Here is a 16,475-nt window from a genome sequence, read left to right as displayed (position 1 = left end):
TTGAGACAGGGTCTCACTATGTAGTTGAGACTGACCTGGAACTCACTAAGTAGCCCAGGCTGGTAACTCACAGGGATCCTCCTGCCTCAGCCTCTGAAGTGCTGGGATTACAGGCGTGCGCCACCATGCCCGGCTTGGTACACATTGTCTTAAGAAGTGTAGATGTGTTGCTTGGTGCAGTGGCTCATGCCGGTAATCTCAGCTGAGGCACAAGGATGGCAAGTCCAAGTCCCACCTGGACTTAATCAAAAAATAAAAAAGGTCTAGGGTCGGGGATTTAGCTCAGTGGTTCCGGTGCCTGCCTCACAACACAAGGACCGGAGTTGGATCCCCGATACCGAAATCAATCAATAGAAATAAAAATAAAAAGGTCTAAATAAAACCAAGATTATGAAAAGGTATAAATTTCCAAAAATGAATATCATTATCTTGTATACTTTACATGTACCAATAAAATTAATTTTGAAAAAAAAAAATAATAAAAAGGTCTGGGAAAGTGAACCAATGCCAAGGCCCCAGGCTCAATCTCTAGTACCAGAGGAAAAAGGAAAAAGAATTTTACATGCGTTAACTCAGTTAATCTGCCCAACCCTATAAGGTAGACACTATCATTAAGCCTATTTTACAGAGGAAGAAAACTGAGGCATGGAGATTGTCACTTGTTCTAAGCCATGTAGCAGGTAACTGAAGTGTGGATTCACCTCTTAGGCCATCTGTTCCAGCCCAAGCTCTTACCCACTTACATGCTGCCTTGATGGTGCTGTAGGGGTGGGGGGTCCCCATGTCTTGCTCCCAAATTCTTAGGTGGTGTGACCCAGCCTAGACACTGACCTCTGGGGTGTCTTAGAAGTAATTTGGTTTTCTTGGAACCTCAGGGATGAGCAGAGGTTATCTATTTCTCTGTTACGGAAATATCCTGGGGCAGCTGGTCTGTCTGTCCTGATGGCTGAGCCCCTCCTGAGTCTGATCAGCGCTTGGTGGTGGGGCCCAGGCATCTGTTTTTATAGAACTCCTCAGATGACTATGGGGTGACAGGTTGAGAACACAGGAAAAGATGAAGAGGTCAGATAACCCCTCCCCAGAGTGGCCTGCAGGCTAAACCTGCCAAGCTGGGCCTGCCCAAGCAAGAGCCATTCCTCTTGCTACATTCTTCATGGTGCTCTTGTCCCACCTGTCAGTGTAAAACACCTCAAATACTGCCCCACCATGACCCAGAGCTTTCCATATCTTCAATGCATAACGCATTACTGAAAACTTGTAAAGTAAAAGAAAATCATCTTTAATTCCACAATCCAATTCAACTAATGTTTATGCAGTCTTTCTCAGAGCATCTCTTCTATTGATGCTTTTGCACAATTTCATTTACAGGTCACATTAAACTATCCCGCTTTTTGCAATAGTACTATACTCTAAGCCAGCGTTTCTTAAACTTAATTGGGCAGCAGATTCCCCTACAGAGTTTGTTAAAACAGACTGCTGGGATCTTTTTCAGAGTGTCTGATTCAGTAAGTCTAGGGTAGAACCTGAGAGTGTGCATTTCTAACAGTTTCCTGAGAGGAAGATACTAGTGGTTAAGGACCACATGTTAAGAGCTATTGACTTAAGTTACTGGTTTTTTGCCTCTATTTCCTATTAGAATTATCTAAAATCTTAAACCCCTTCACCAAAAAGCCCATTCCCAAATTTTATCTCCAAAGCATTGGATTCTATCAACTTAGAGTAGGTCTGAAGTGGAACTTTTTAAAGTTCCACATGATCCTAATATACAGCCACAGGTTACAAACCACAGCCTTGGCCCCTTTAAAGGGCCATTCCTGGTCTTGGTATCAGGATAGGACACTGGAGGCCAGAGAAGACAGAATTGCTGAACTTCCCTTTCATCCAACCAGGAATCAGGGCTGGCTCACCTCCAGGGAACAGAACAGGGAAGGGCTTTGAGATGTTGCCAAACAACAATCACAGCACCGTGGCCCCAATGTGAACATCTCTGGGATGGAAGCAAGCTTTACTCAGGCAGGCTGAGCCCCATGGGTTAGGCTCCAGCAGAACTGCACACAGGAGCATCAGAGTGACTCCCACTCCACAGGTGACCCAAAAGGTATATATGCAGGTGATAATAGAAGATGCACAGAGGGTTCCTGCTTCTCATTCTGGTGGGGAAGACTGTCATGGAACATTCTAGGAAGAAGATTCCTGCTAAGACAATAATCACCAACCAGTGAAGGTGACAAGGGAGCCCAGCCAAAGGCAGCCAGCTCAAAACAAACCTTGAAAAGAAGGGGAGGTGTTTCATTCCCAGGATGTACTCATGTTTGGTGCTGAACTTCGTCACTTGATACTCTGCAGGTAGACCAAGGTGTTTATGTTGGAGACACCTCCTTAGGAGAGGTCACGCTTCAGGCAGGGGGACAAGGGATCAGTTAAGAATCTGAACCTAGAGAAACAACCTGGGGAAGCACCCCACCCACACATACATGCTCTCCATGGGTTCTGGGATACTTGGACGATGACTCTCATCACTCATTACTCCAGCTCCTCACTCTTGCTTAAGCATTTCAGATCCTACTATAGGGCAGGTCTTTCAGAGGAGTAATAGCTATTCCATGAATGACAAGGTCTACAGAACAGAGTGCACCTCAAGAGTAAGAAGCAAGTGTACTGGTTAGTGCTTAGCCCTTCCTGCAGCACCACCTTCTTTCAGTGGTATTCCAATGATCAGAGTCACAGAGAGACCTGAGTCAGAAGCCAAAGGAATAAGAGTATAAACTTGAAAGGAGGGGGAGGCTGGATAAAGGAATTGAGACTCATTAGCTCAGAAATAAAATAGTTTAAGAATCTTAACTGGGGGTATTCTAAGGAGGTCAAGTAGATAGATATGACCCACACGAGAAGAAATCACATAATAGGCAGACTTTAGATTACATAGTATAATAGTTCCAGAATAAAGCAGCTTCCCTTCTTTAGGAGATCTTGAGATTTATGGTAGTCAGGGTCATGCAGCTTTTTCTAAGGAAAGTAACATTTCAACATATTATCTGTATTAAGGACAGAGATAATAGGAGGCAAGAAAGTTGTAAAACTGATAAAATAAGAGTGGCACATATTTTAGAAACATAATACTGTATTCAAATGGAAAAAGGTTTTGATAGTTTAATTTGGATGAGGATAGTAAGGCTAACAGAAGTTAAATGAGTTACCAAGTTTCAAATCTCATTTGGGTAGGATGGCAACAGCTAGAATCCTGGCCACTTGAGTCTTTTTTTTAGATTTTTAAATGGCAGAACCCCACTTTCCCAGGCGCCCCCAAGGGTCTTTTTTATCACAGACAGTGTTTCTGGAGAGCATCAATGTCTGGAATGATGTAGATTTGGGTCAGAAAACTTTAAAGCCTTCCTCACACCACAACTATGAGTCAATGAAGAAATTCAGAAGAAAATAAAGGAAGAAAATGTTCATGAATCAAAGAAAGAAAATAAAACTACATATTAAAAGGGGTTTGGAGCTTTCTTGCCTTATTGGGAATATCTGTTGTCTATTTGTTTACTTGGATGAGTGACCCTTCATATCTTAATCGGACTATAGATGACAAGCAGCAGCAAGGGAGTAATGTCCTTGGATGACAAAAATCAAGAAACATGATAGTCTCAGATTAGAAGAATAGGGAAATAAGACAAAATGTCATGGAGACAAATGGAAATTCTTGCACTAGGGGCTAATGGTCCATCTACACAAAAACAGAGAAACTGGGATAGTCCTGTAAAGCGACGATCATCACAAATAATTTGGAGAAGTGATTTGAAGCATACTTTTAAAAATAAATTATTCCTAACAATTATATTTCATTAATAAGAAAATTCCTTTTTTGTTGTTTTGTTTCATAACCTAGTAACTACTAGACAAGTCCACCAAAAAAGACTGAAATATTTTAAGCAACTTATTTGGCTGTTGAGGATTCCATAGGACACATGTTGCTAAGTGATAAGGCATCAACGAATGGCCCCTCATGACCCTCACAAGGAGCTACTTAGATTACATTTCCAATCAACTGACAAATCATAGTGGTTTGATTTGTTATGTGCTAAGGGGTGGGAGATTAAGACTGGCCTTCCAGAAAGTAAGCACCACTGCCTTTTCAGCAACTATTAACATGGCATGTTCTTTCTTCTTTTGGTGGTATTGTATAATGAACTGTGGAACCATCCTTGCATTTCAGATACGGTCATACTATATCATTCTTCTGATAAATGCTGTACTCTTTCAGGTAAAGTTAGGAATTTTTGTATCTGTTTTCATAAGTGAGATTAACATATGGTTCTGGTTCTCATTCTCATTTATATTTACCTGTGTTGGCTTTATAAAACAATCTAGCTTTCCATTTTGCTCTGCTTCACAATATTTCACATAACATTGAAAAATTGATAAAATTAATAGCACTGTCAAAATGTTTGGCCTTAGTGCTTTTCCAAAGGCTATATCTTTAATCGTATTTCCAATTTTTTCTTCCTCCTCCTTTTCCTCTTGGTTCATTGAAAATTTGTTTATTAAGGTGCTAAGGTTTTATATAGTTGATTCACTATTTCTTGTACAATTTGAAATTCTGAGTAGAATGAATAATCCAGATATCTGTAATATACAAATATATTACAGAAGCTCCCACGGCTTCACTCTTGAGCCAGGCTCTGCTCCCTCCTTGCACTTTTCCTCAAACAATTCAGGTTCCTGGCTTCCCCAAACTTCTGGGGTCTCCACTGCACTTTTGACTTCACATTCACAGCTTTCCACACTGCCCTCTCAGGGACACACTGCCTGGCCTCCCAGGGCTTCTTCTAAAATTGAGGTGGAAAAGCCTTCCTCACACCACAACTCTTACATTCTGCATGTGTCTAAACCTGCACCATGTGGATGATGCCAAAGTCTGCTGCCAGCTGGAGCAGTAGTCAGGCTTCCTTTTCCAGGGCTGTAGGGGTCCAGTGTCTGTGAGCCAAATCCTAGGCCACCGCCATTCTGGAACATGGTGTTCTGGGCTCTCTTCTCAAAGCAATCTTTCACTTTTGCCTTTTGAGGCTATAAGGGGTGGAGTCCTGCTGCTACTTGTGATGCCCTCAGCCCATCTTTTCTACTTTTCTGTTCCTTCTCAGCCTTGAGGATCTTTGAAGTTCACCGCCTTACTGTAGCTTCCTTTCTGGGCAAACTCAAAATGTTTTAAATTATTCTGCTGGGCTCTTTTCTCTTGATTTTCAACATAGACCTGGCTAACGGCCCCCAACAGTAGCCATGCCACTGCCTCAACATTAGACTATCTTAAAATTTCTTTTGCAAGATTAATTAGTCCGCCACCCTTAATCTCAGTCTCAGGCAGTCTGTGGACATGACCAAAAGGCAGACAAACTTTCTTCCAAGGCATAACACATCTGGAGTTCAATAGCCAATGCAGTCCTCCTTCCCAGCAGAAACTTTCCGAGCCTGGTCTTTGCCTGCAGAATTTCTATTAGCATTGCTGGTCTTCTGAGCTCTGACTAGAATTCCCTATCAAGTATAGCCTGAGGCATTGCAGCTCTGCTTTTTCAGCCAGCATCTCCAGAGCTTTCCTAAGTCTGCCCCTTCTCACAAGTCAATTCCAAAGGCTCTTGAGCCACATGACTAGGTAAAGTCACAGCAATGACCCACTTCTCCTGTTGCTGAGACAAAATACCCAACACCAAAAGTTAAAGGGGGAAAGGTGTATTTAGCTCACACGTTGTAAAGGTTTCAGTTCATAGTTGGCTGTTTCCAAGGCAGAGTGGTATAGCAGAGGGGCACTGCGAAGGAGAAACAGTTCGTGGTAGACAAAGAAGTCAGAAGACAGCAAGGGAACAAGCAACACGCAGCCACAGGCCTCTTTCTGTCCCTTACATTTTATCAAGGCTACCAGATGAGACAGTATCCTAGCATTACACTGTGAATCTCGGCATCACATCCTTGGTCCCACACTCTCTAGATCCATCCACCTCTGAAAAGCTCCACCTATGACCACATGAAGCTTTGAGGGGACATCTAGACATAAGGCATACAAGTTCTATTCAAAAAGTCCTTGGCTACCCCCTATGTCTTCAGGAGTTTTACGTATTTTATCTTTCAGCACATTGTTTCACCACTTAGATATGTGACCATTGTGAGTTTATTTTAGTACATCATGAGAAATATGTGTCTAGATTCTATTTTCTGCGTTTGGAAAGCCAGTTCCCCCAGCATCATTTGTAAAAAAGGTAATCATTTATTTGTTTGTTTTGTTCTGAGACCAGTTTCATTGTGTAGTCTGGGCCAGCCTTGAACTCACTATGTAGTCCAGTCTGGCCTTGTACTTGCAGTTATTTTGGGATTACAGGCATGTACTGCCATGGCTGGCTAAACAGGCTATCTTTTCTCCAGCATAAGTGTTTTGCTCCTCTGTCAAAGACTGGGTAGTTGATTGTGCTTGAAGTTGTCTCTGTGTCCTGTACTCTGTTCTACTGATCTACATGTTGGTCTTTTTGGATTTTTCCCCCATCCCATGCTGTTTTTATCACTGTAGCTTTGCAGTATAACTTGAAGTCCGAGATTGTGATGCCCTCTGCCTTGCTGTTGTTGGGCCCAGGATTGCTTTTGCTATTAGGTCTCCTTTGGCTCTATATGAATTTTAGGATTGTTTTCTCGAGTTCTGTGAGGAATGCTATTTGTATTTTGATAAGAGTTGCATTAAAGCTGTAAATTAATTTTAGAAGTACGGCCATCTTGAAAATATTGCTTCTCATTGTCCTGGAATGGGATATCTATGTTCTGATGTCTTCTTTCAAGCAAAAGGTTTTTAGAGTACTGTAGTTTTTGTTGTAGAGGTCTTTTACTTCCTTAGGTTAACTTCTAAGTATTTTTTCTTGATGCTATTATGAATATTACTGCCTACCTAATTTCTTTCTCAGTAACTTTTTATTGGTGTACAGGAATTATGATTTTTGTGTGTTGACTTTGTACCTTGCTACACTACTAAATTTGGTTAATAATTCTAGGAGTCTTTTGGTGGAATTTTTTGGTCTTCTATGTAGAGGATTATGTCATGTGAAAATAATAATTTCACTTTTCCTTTCCTACACAAAACCTTTATTTCTCTTGCCTGATTGCTCTAATGTTTCAAAAACTACATTGAATAGGAGTGGTAATAGCAGATATCTTTTTCTTGTTTCTGATTTTAAAGAGAAAGCTTTGAGCTTCTTTCATTTAATATGATGTTGGCCATAGGTTTGTCATAAATGGCTTTTATTAGATTGATGTAATTTCCTTTTATACCTATTTTCTATAGAGTTTTAATCTTGAATAGATGTTAGATTTTGTCAAAGGCATTTCTTGCATCTATTGAGATGATCATGTGATTTTTGTTTTTACTTCTGTTTATGTGATGGATTACACTTTTTGATTTGCATATGTTAAACTATCCCTGTATCCCTGGGTTAGATCCTAATTATTGATGATATATGATCTTTTTGATGATTTGTTGTATTCTGATTGCCAGTGTCTTTAAGATTTTTGCATCTATGTTTATTATAGACATTGACCTATCACTTTCTTTTTCAGTAGGGTCCTTTCTGGTTTTAGCATTAGGGTAATGCTAGCTTCCAAGAATCACTTTAGAAGTACTCCTTCCCTTTCAACTTTGTTGAAGTTTGAGGAGTACTGGCATTAGATCTTCCCTAAAGTTTTTATAGAAGTGACTCAATTAACACTTGTGCTTTTCTTAGTTCATAGGTTTTATTTTCATTGTTGTTATGTTTTACTATTTGATTTCACTGCCTGTTACCTGATTGTTCAGGGCCTTTATATCTTTTTGGTTCAGTTTTTGTAATTCATATGTATCTAGGAACCTATCCATTTCTTCTGCATTCTCCAATTTATTAGAGTACAGGTTTCAAAGTAGTTACTAATAATCTTGTGGATTTGGGCAATGTTGATTATGACTTGAACTTTTTCATTTCTAATTGCATTTATTTGGGTTTTTTCATTGCTTTTTTCTGGTAAGATTGGTTTAGTATTTGTCTAGTTTGCTTATTCTTTTGAAGAACCAGCTCTTCAACGATCCTTTGTATTGTTTTTCAGCCTCAATTTCATACTTTCTACTCTTATCTTTATAATTTCCTTTGGATTTGGATTGTTCTTGTTTTTCTAGGGCCTTTTGAGTGGGGAATTGAGACAATGTTGAAAATTATTACTGAAAGCTAATACATCAGTACTTATTCCTGTTATTATATTGTTTTCCTGTTGCTGATTTCCTTTTTTTCTTTTCCCTTTTGTTTAACTGCTTGCCCTGCTGGTATATTTATTTGATTGGCATTGTTGGGTTCTTTGTCTCTTTCTAGAATATCCTTGAAAATTTTTTTGTAGTGCTGGTTTGGTGGTCATGAATTTCTTGTGATGCTCTTGTCATGCAAATACCTTATTTCTCCATCAATTTTAAAAGATAGTTTTCCAGGATATATCAGTCTGGGTTGGAAATTTTGGGGGTGAAATACTTTGCTCCAAGTCCTCCTGAATTGTAAGGTTTGTGTTGAGAAGTCTGCTGTAATTCTAATGGGTTTACCCTTACACATTTCTTTTCTCTAACAGCTTTAAGATTCTGTCCCTATGTCTGATTTCTGGGATTTTTACTATGGCAATGTTGAGAGGGTTTTTTTTTATTATTATTAATCATGGCTATTATATTATATATTATATTATAAAAAAAAATTATATATTATATTATATATTATATATGCCTGACTGAACTGTATGTTTAGTTCTTTCCTTATTCTTGGGAGGCAGGTGGCAGAACCACTGAGCTAAATCCTCAGCTCTTATATTTGGAAAGTTTTCTGCTATTATTTCTGTAAACAGGTTTTTTAAAAAATACCATTTATACTCTCTTCTATTTTTCACTACCTTCCAGTTAATTAGGTTATTTTTCTTTGCATCATCTAGCAACTCTTGGGTACATTTTTCATGTTCTCTTGTTGCTTTTAAGGTATGTCTGAATCAACAGTCTCTGACAGCAGTCCTGTTTTCTAATTGACACAGGGAACTCACATTGTTCACTTCCACTCATACTTTTATATATATATTTGTAATGGGGATCAAACTCGGGACCTTGAGCTTGCAAGGCAGGCAGCAGAACCATCCAGCTAAATCCCCAGCCCTCTTTCAATATAATTTTAAATCTGGATTTCTATTGGGAACCTTTGTATGGACTCTAACTCTTTGTTAAACTGGGTCGTTCATGTTTTTATTTTATTTAACTCAGTTAACTTTTCATGAGTGCCTTCTGTAAGCGCTCTGATCTTATTATTATTTAATAGTATGCTCTGTGAGCATACTGGATACCTTATTGATCCATTTTTCAATCTCCTCTGTTATCTTTTTGAATAATTTGGCTGTGTTACTTTTGTTTTCCTCTCCTTCAATGGTTTGGAGAGTTGGGAGTTTGTGAAAACCTTTTGTTGCCTTGTTTTGACATGTTTCTATTTTGTTTGTTTTGTTATGTGCTGAGGTTTGTTGGAGATTTCTTTATTTAGTGTCTACATTTCAGTAATGCACTCTGAGTGTGGCTAATCTGGGAGGCGAGGATGAGCTGTAATTGGTCCAGCACCCAGTTCTCCACAAATGGATCTCAGCATTGTTAATGAGACAAAAGTAATCTGGGTATTGGCATATAGAGAAAACGTATTTGTGGCAACAACTATGGAACCCTGGCAATAGCAAGTAAATCAGCAACAATAGTATCATCCAAGACAAACTAGATATTGATATAGTATAAGAACCAATAACGTACTACCCTTAACCATAGAGAAGATATCCATAATTATAAGGACTAATTCAAACCAAATATTGATATACAATAACTATCTACTAAATATAACTGTACCTCCTCTAATAATAGAAAAGAATTCTATAGTAATATATAGTTAACTCTCTTTTAAAGATTAGTAAAGATTAATGATTATATAGGGAGTTGGGAGAGAATGAAAGAAGATTTTGAATAATTAAACAATGTAAAATGAGAAGGAAGAAGGAAAAGAGAGACAAAGGATCCTATTAAGAAATAAAACAGGGCTAGGCATGGTGGCACACGCCTGTAATCCCAGCACTTGGGAGGCTGAGGCAGGAGGTTTGCTGTGAGTTCGAAACCAGCCTAGGCTACATAGTGAGTTCCAGGTCAGTCTCAACTACATAGTGAAACCCTGTCTCAAAAAATCAAAAGAAAGAAAAGAAAGAAAAAAAAGAAAAGAAAAGAAAAGAAAAGAAAAGAAAAGAAAAGAAAAGAAAAAAAGAAAAGAAAGGAAGAAAACAGTTCTGCTACCTCCCTAGCAAGCACAAAGTTCAATTCCCGCTATCAAAACAAACAAACAAAAAAACAAAGAAGTAAACAGAACTGTGCCTGCCTCACAAGTGCAAGTTCTTGAGTTTGATCCCTGGTACCAAAAAAAGAGAGAAGTAAACAGAAATTAATATAGAATTAGAAGTAACAGAAAAGAACAAACAGGAATAATAAGAAAAAAAATAAGAACAAAGTAATGAAAAAATTTGGAGCAGAAAAAAATGTATAAGAAAATATTAAAAGGAGGAAAAGAAAAGAGAGAGGAAAGAAAAAGAGAAAGGAAAACCCCCAAATCCCAATAAACCAGTGAAGAAGAGGGAAAAAAATGAGTCCAAAAACAGAATTTAAAAAATTCTCTAGTTCTGAGTAGTTACTCTCTAGCATCTACAGTTTTTCCGTATTCAGCAAGTCAGTTTTCTCCCCCTAGCTTAGGCCATGGGGCCTATGGGTTTGTGAGGTGACCTTCTGTTATAGAACAGAAAAGTAGAAAAGATGGGCTGAGGGCATCACAAGTAGCAGCAGGACTCCACCCTTTACAGCCTCAAAAGGCAAAAGTGAAAGATTGCTTTGAGAAGAGAGCCCAGAACACCATGTTCCAGAATGGCGGTGGCCTAGGATTTGGCTCACAGACACTGGACCCCTACAGCCCTGGAAAAGGAAGCCTGACTACTGCTCCAGCTGGCAGCAGACTTTGGCATCATCCACATGGTGCAGGTTTAGACACATGCAGAATGTAAGAGTTGTGGTGTGAGGAAGGCTTTTCCACCTCAATTTTAGAAGAAGCCCTGGGAGGCCAGGCAGTGTGTCCCTGAGAGGGCAGTGTGGAAAGCTGTGAATGTGAAGTCAAAAGTGCAGTGGAGACCCCAGAAGTTTGGGGAAGCCAGGAACCTGAATTGTTTGAGGAAAAGTGCAAGGAGGGAGCAGAGCCTGGCTCAAGAGTGCAGCCGTGGGAGCTTCTGTGATACATTTGTGTGTTACAGATATCTGGTCATTAGAGAAACGCCAATTAAAACAACACTGAGATTCCACTGTATTCCAGAAGGAATGGTTTTCATCAAAAAATTGAAAAACTACAAATGTAGGGGAGGCAGTAGGGGGGAAAGCAACCCCTTCTATATTGTCAGTGGGAATGCTAATACAACCTTTATGAAAATCAGTGTGATTTCTCAAAAAACCAGAAGTCCCATTCATCCCAGGGATTTCCCCTCTAAGTATCTCCCTGAAAAGAGTTAGAGATATCATAGTATGGTGATCCATGCATACCGATGTTTATAGCAGCACAACTCACAATAGCTAAATCTTGGAAGCAGCCTATATGTCTATCAATAGATGAATGGATTAAGAAAATGTGGCATTCATATACAACGGAATACTACTCTTCCATAAAGAAGGATAAACTTGAATCATTTGTAGCAAAGTGGAAGTGGATGCATCTTGAGATCGTAATGTTATTTGCAATAGATCAGATGCATAGCCTTAAATATCACATGCTTTCTCTTATATGAGAAACCAAACATATAAATAAAGAGAAAAATAGGGCCAGGGATTCAGCTCAGTGGTGCCACTGCCTGCCTTGAAAGTGCAAGGTACTGAGTTTGATCCCTGCTACCAAACAAACAAACAAACAGCAAAATAAAATACAAAATAGGGAGACAGATCTTCTGCATATGGGAAGGGGACCAACAGATGGAGAGGGGAGGGAAAAGAATGGGAAAAAGAATAAAGAAATAGTACGTGTTAGGTACATGAGTACTCTGCATGAGCAATGGGATCATTCTGTACTACTAACATGTACTAAATAAAAATATATACATAACATAAAATTTACCATTTTAATCATTTTAAACTGTAAAATTCATTGACATTAAATATATTCATAAGTTGTACAACACAGATCATAATCCATCTCTATATAAATTTTTTTCATTCAATGCCTTTTCATTACTCTTGCCTAAACACAGGGGCTAGAATTTCCAGAACTACACTGAAGTGAAGTAGTTAAGAGCAGACTTCCCTGCCTTATTCCTTATCTTAGTAGGAAAGTGCTGTTCTTTTCCCTTCAGTAGGTTATTTGCTGTAGGTTTTTGGTACATGCCCTTTTGCCACATTGAACAAGTTCTCAATTGCTGAAGTGCTGAGCTCCTGTCATCAATGAATGTTGGACAGCCAAAATCATTTTCTGCATTTGTTAATATGGTCAATGGGTTCTTCCTCAGTAACCATGGGAGATCGGCTCCAGGATGCTCTAAGGACCCTACAATCTATAGGCGCTCAAGTCCCTTATACAAAATGACAAATGTTTTTGTTTTTGTTTTGTTTTGTTTTTGTTTTTTTGAGACAGGGTCTCACTATGTAGTTGAGACTGACCTGGAACTCACTATGTAGTCCAGGCTGGTCTCGAACTCATAGCGATCCTCCTGACTCAGCCTCCTGAGGGCTGGGATCACAGGCATGAGCCACCATGCCCAGCCAGACACAATGTTTTTAAATGGCCTGGCCACACCTCCTGTATACCTTGATCATCTGTACATTACTTATAATACCTAACACAGTATCAATGTTATGTAAATATCTGTTGTATTGTTAGGAAATAATGATAAAAATGTCACGCTAGGTAGATACAATTTCTTTCAAATGTTCTTTTTTACTCCCACATAAGCTTTTATTTGAGAGAATAAATGAAGCACATTCATAGTCTAGATTTTAAATCTCACTTACATATCAGGACAACTTCGAGGTTCAAATAAGTTTTTTGGACATTTTTGATCATAGATTGGTTTAATCCACGGATGTGAAGCCTGAGGACACAGACAGCCCACTAAATCGCTCCTACTTAGCCTGTTGTTATGAATAAAGTAATTAAGGCTCCCCCAAATTCTTATGTTGAGGCTCTAAACCCAATGCTTTGGGAGGTTATTTGGATTAGACATAGTCATGAAGATGGCAGAGCCCTCTTTCTCTCTACCATGTGAGGACACAGAAAGCAGACATCAGTAAACCAGGAAGTGAATCTGCTGCTACCTTGATCTTGGACTTCCCCTCTTCCATAATTGTGAAATAAATGTCAGTTGTTTAAACCCACAGTATGTGGTATTTTGTTACAGTAGCCTGAGCTAAGATACCTGTTGAAACATAGGTTATACTCATTGCTGTTGAATAAGCCTTAAAACACTGAAATCAGTTTCACTTGCTCATTACAATGTGCAACTCAGTGGAAATAAGAGCTAAACTCATAGCTGACATGTACTCAGGCATGTACCCTAAATTGTTGGTCTAGACCAACCTAAATATACAATAAATAGCCAATCCCACTGAAAACAAACCAACAGGCCTGCTGGGGAAGAATTTTCAATCTCCCAATAAGTCCTTGGCTTATTTTCTGAAATCTAACTTATTACAGCTTAAGAGAAAGAAGGAAATTTATTTGGGTGTAATGGCATGTGCCTGTAATCCCAGCACTCTGGAAACCTGAGTCAGGAGGATCACAAGTTTGAGCCCTGAACAATTTAATAAGATCCTGTCTCAAAATAAAAGATAAAAGGGCTGAAGATGTAGCTCAGTGAAGGCCCTGGGTTCAATCCTTGCTATGGTGGGGAGGGAAGTTGGCTATGAATAAGGCTCAGTGGATTCACCAAAGGACCACCTGTGTTGGCTTAGAGCAGAGGCCTAGAAGTATGTGATCTGAGGGGCAGTTTGTAACTGCAAGCAGCTACAACTCCCAGTGTTCGGTATAAACTACATACAGGGAATGCAAGCAAACTGTATTCAGTAGAGTGTCTGCTTATCTGCATTATAGATTTTTAGAGTGCACCTCTGAGACTTCTATTGTGAATGGCAGTTTGGGCTAGAATATGCCACCCAGTGAGCAACTCAGCAGCTTCTAAAGCTGTTTCCCTCTTCGGCTTCCTCATGTTATAGCATACTTTGAACATGGGTTGGGAGAATGCTTTGACTATCTTACAACATGCTGATTATTGACCTGGAAGCCATTAATCCTCTAATGTATTTTGGAGGATAAGATAAAGGCCTTTAGAGAGGATTTAAAAATGTGGATACCCACCTGTGCCACAACACATAATGCCTCATTTAGACTGGTTAGAAGCTACTAACTTGTGTGACTGTAGGGGGTTTATGACCTGTACAATTTGGGGTTTTACTACTTCTTTTGTTTTTGCTTTTTGAGACAGGGTCTCAATATGTAGTTGAGACCAAACTGGAACTCACTATGTAGCCCAGGCTGGTCTTAAACTCACAGGGATCCTCCTGCCTCAGCCTCCCAAATGCTGGCATTACAGGCATGCGCCACCATGCCTGGCAGAGTTTTACTTCTTCTTAATCAGGGTTGTAAAACAGTCATGTAATTACAGACTTTAGTACAGGCTACTGAGGCAACAGAATACCAACACAGGACTGATGGACCATGGAGAAGGGATGACAACTCCCTGAAGGAACATCCAGGTGCCAACTGGGCCTTTTTTGGGCCACTGTTCTTACCAGGCTTCCCAGAAGTGGGAAGGTGGAGGGCAAACAGGGCCACCTTTGCCACACTGAGCACCAACGTAACTAAGGTGTGTCTTCTACACACAACTAGAGAGCACCTAGGAAAAGCCTTGAAGAGCAAGGTCATGCTCCCAGAAAATCCCTATAGGCAGGAAAGTGCAGCTAGAGCTCAATGCCAAATCCTGGACTGTATTTTAACAGCAGCCTCAACAGCCTCCCTTAAGATGCTAGAGTCAATTTTAAGTCCATTCCTACAGTTTTGAGGCTTGCTCTCAATTACAGTGTATATCCCCGCAGGCCCAGGCAGGGGCTCATGTAGAATTCACCACATCAGTTGTTTTTTTGTTTTGTTGAACTAACTTTTTTTTATTGAGTTTATTGGTACTTTTAAGGTATACAGTAGTTACATTCATCATTGGGATCTTGTACATTTACATGTGTATCTTGGTTATTTTTCCCCATCTGTTCTTACACACTTCCTCTCAATCTGAGGAACCATCTCTCCTTCCTCCAAACAGCACTACAGAAGGCTCCTACTACCTTTGCTGGAAACGTGAGTCACTCTAATGCCTGCCTAATGGACCTCCTTGACATAACCCAGCAGTACCACTTAAGAGAAATTTACCCAACAAAACAATCACATTGTGCAATAAGATCTCAGAACAAAGTCACTGCAGCATAATTTATAAGAACAGAAGATTAGCCTAACCTAACTGTCCATCAAAAGGATTGGGTATGTCAATTATGGTTCACTTATATTAACTGAATAAAACAAAGTGAAGAGTATAATACCCTACAATTTGCATAGAAAGGGGGAAACAGAGGCACATCAAATTGCACATATGTGCCTGAAATATTTTGGGGGCACAATGTAAGAAAAATTGGTTGCCTCAAGGGAGAGAAACAGAGTAGAGGCAAACAGCACGACAGAAAGACTTTGTACTTTCTCTATTAGAGCTATTATGTATTTACAGGTTTTAAAAAATTGTATCTTTTTAAATAAGTGTATGGAGTCTTCGTGAAGCACAGTACATAGAAAACAAGTGCATTTTCTTGTTGAGAAAACAACTTGTTGATGGTTTTTACTGACCAACAACCTTACAAGCATGCCCACCTCCTGAAAACAGGCAGGGGTTTTTTTTGTTTGTTTGTTTGTTTTTTGTTTGTTTGTTTGGGTCAGGGTCTTGATATGTAGAGAGCCTGTTTTCACTATGTAGCCCAGGCTGGCCTCGAATTTGTGGTGATCCTGACTCAGCCTCTGGGGTGCTGGGATTACAGACATGTTACCACACCCAGGGGGAAACTGGCAGTTTAAAGAAAATGACTATACACCAGCCAGCTGGCAAACACAAGTTCTGAACCAAATCTTTCCAATAAGTCCTAGTATTAAGCACAATCCACAAAGTGAAATAGACCAGGATCCTAGAAGAAAATAGTGCCCTTATATGGGGCCACACAACCCTGTTGGTGCAGAGCAGTCTGGTTTATGCATGCTGTGTTATTAATAGAAACCTGAATTAGCCAGCTTTCCGTTACTGTAACCAGCACCAAGATCATCAATTTATAAAGAGAAGAGATTTATTTTGACTCAGTTTTGAAGGCCCCAGTCTTTGATGAGGTG

General features: G+C 39.5%; 1 protein-coding gene across 4 annotated transcripts in view; it reads right to left on the bottom strand.

Annotated features, from left to right (window-relative positions):
• The window catches only part of Ankrd6 (ankyrin repeat domain 6), a 189,734-nt gene that overhangs the window by 41,787 nt on the left and 131,472 nt on the right, over nucleotides 1-16,475 (bottom strand). The gene's annotated exons all lie outside the window — the stretch shown is intronic.

The sequence above is a fragment of the Fukomys damarensis genome, unplaced genomic scaffold (assembly GCF_012274545.1).
Source record: "Fukomys damarensis isolate Sample0158 unplaced genomic scaffold, DMR_v1.0_HiC HiC_scaffold_14, whole genome shotgun sequence".
Classification (NCBI taxonomy): domain Eukaryota; kingdom Metazoa; phylum Chordata; class Mammalia; order Rodentia; family Bathyergidae; genus Fukomys; species Fukomys damarensis.
The sequence above is the reverse complement of the archived record's forward strand: the minus strand, read 5'-3'. Positions and strand labels throughout refer to the sequence as shown.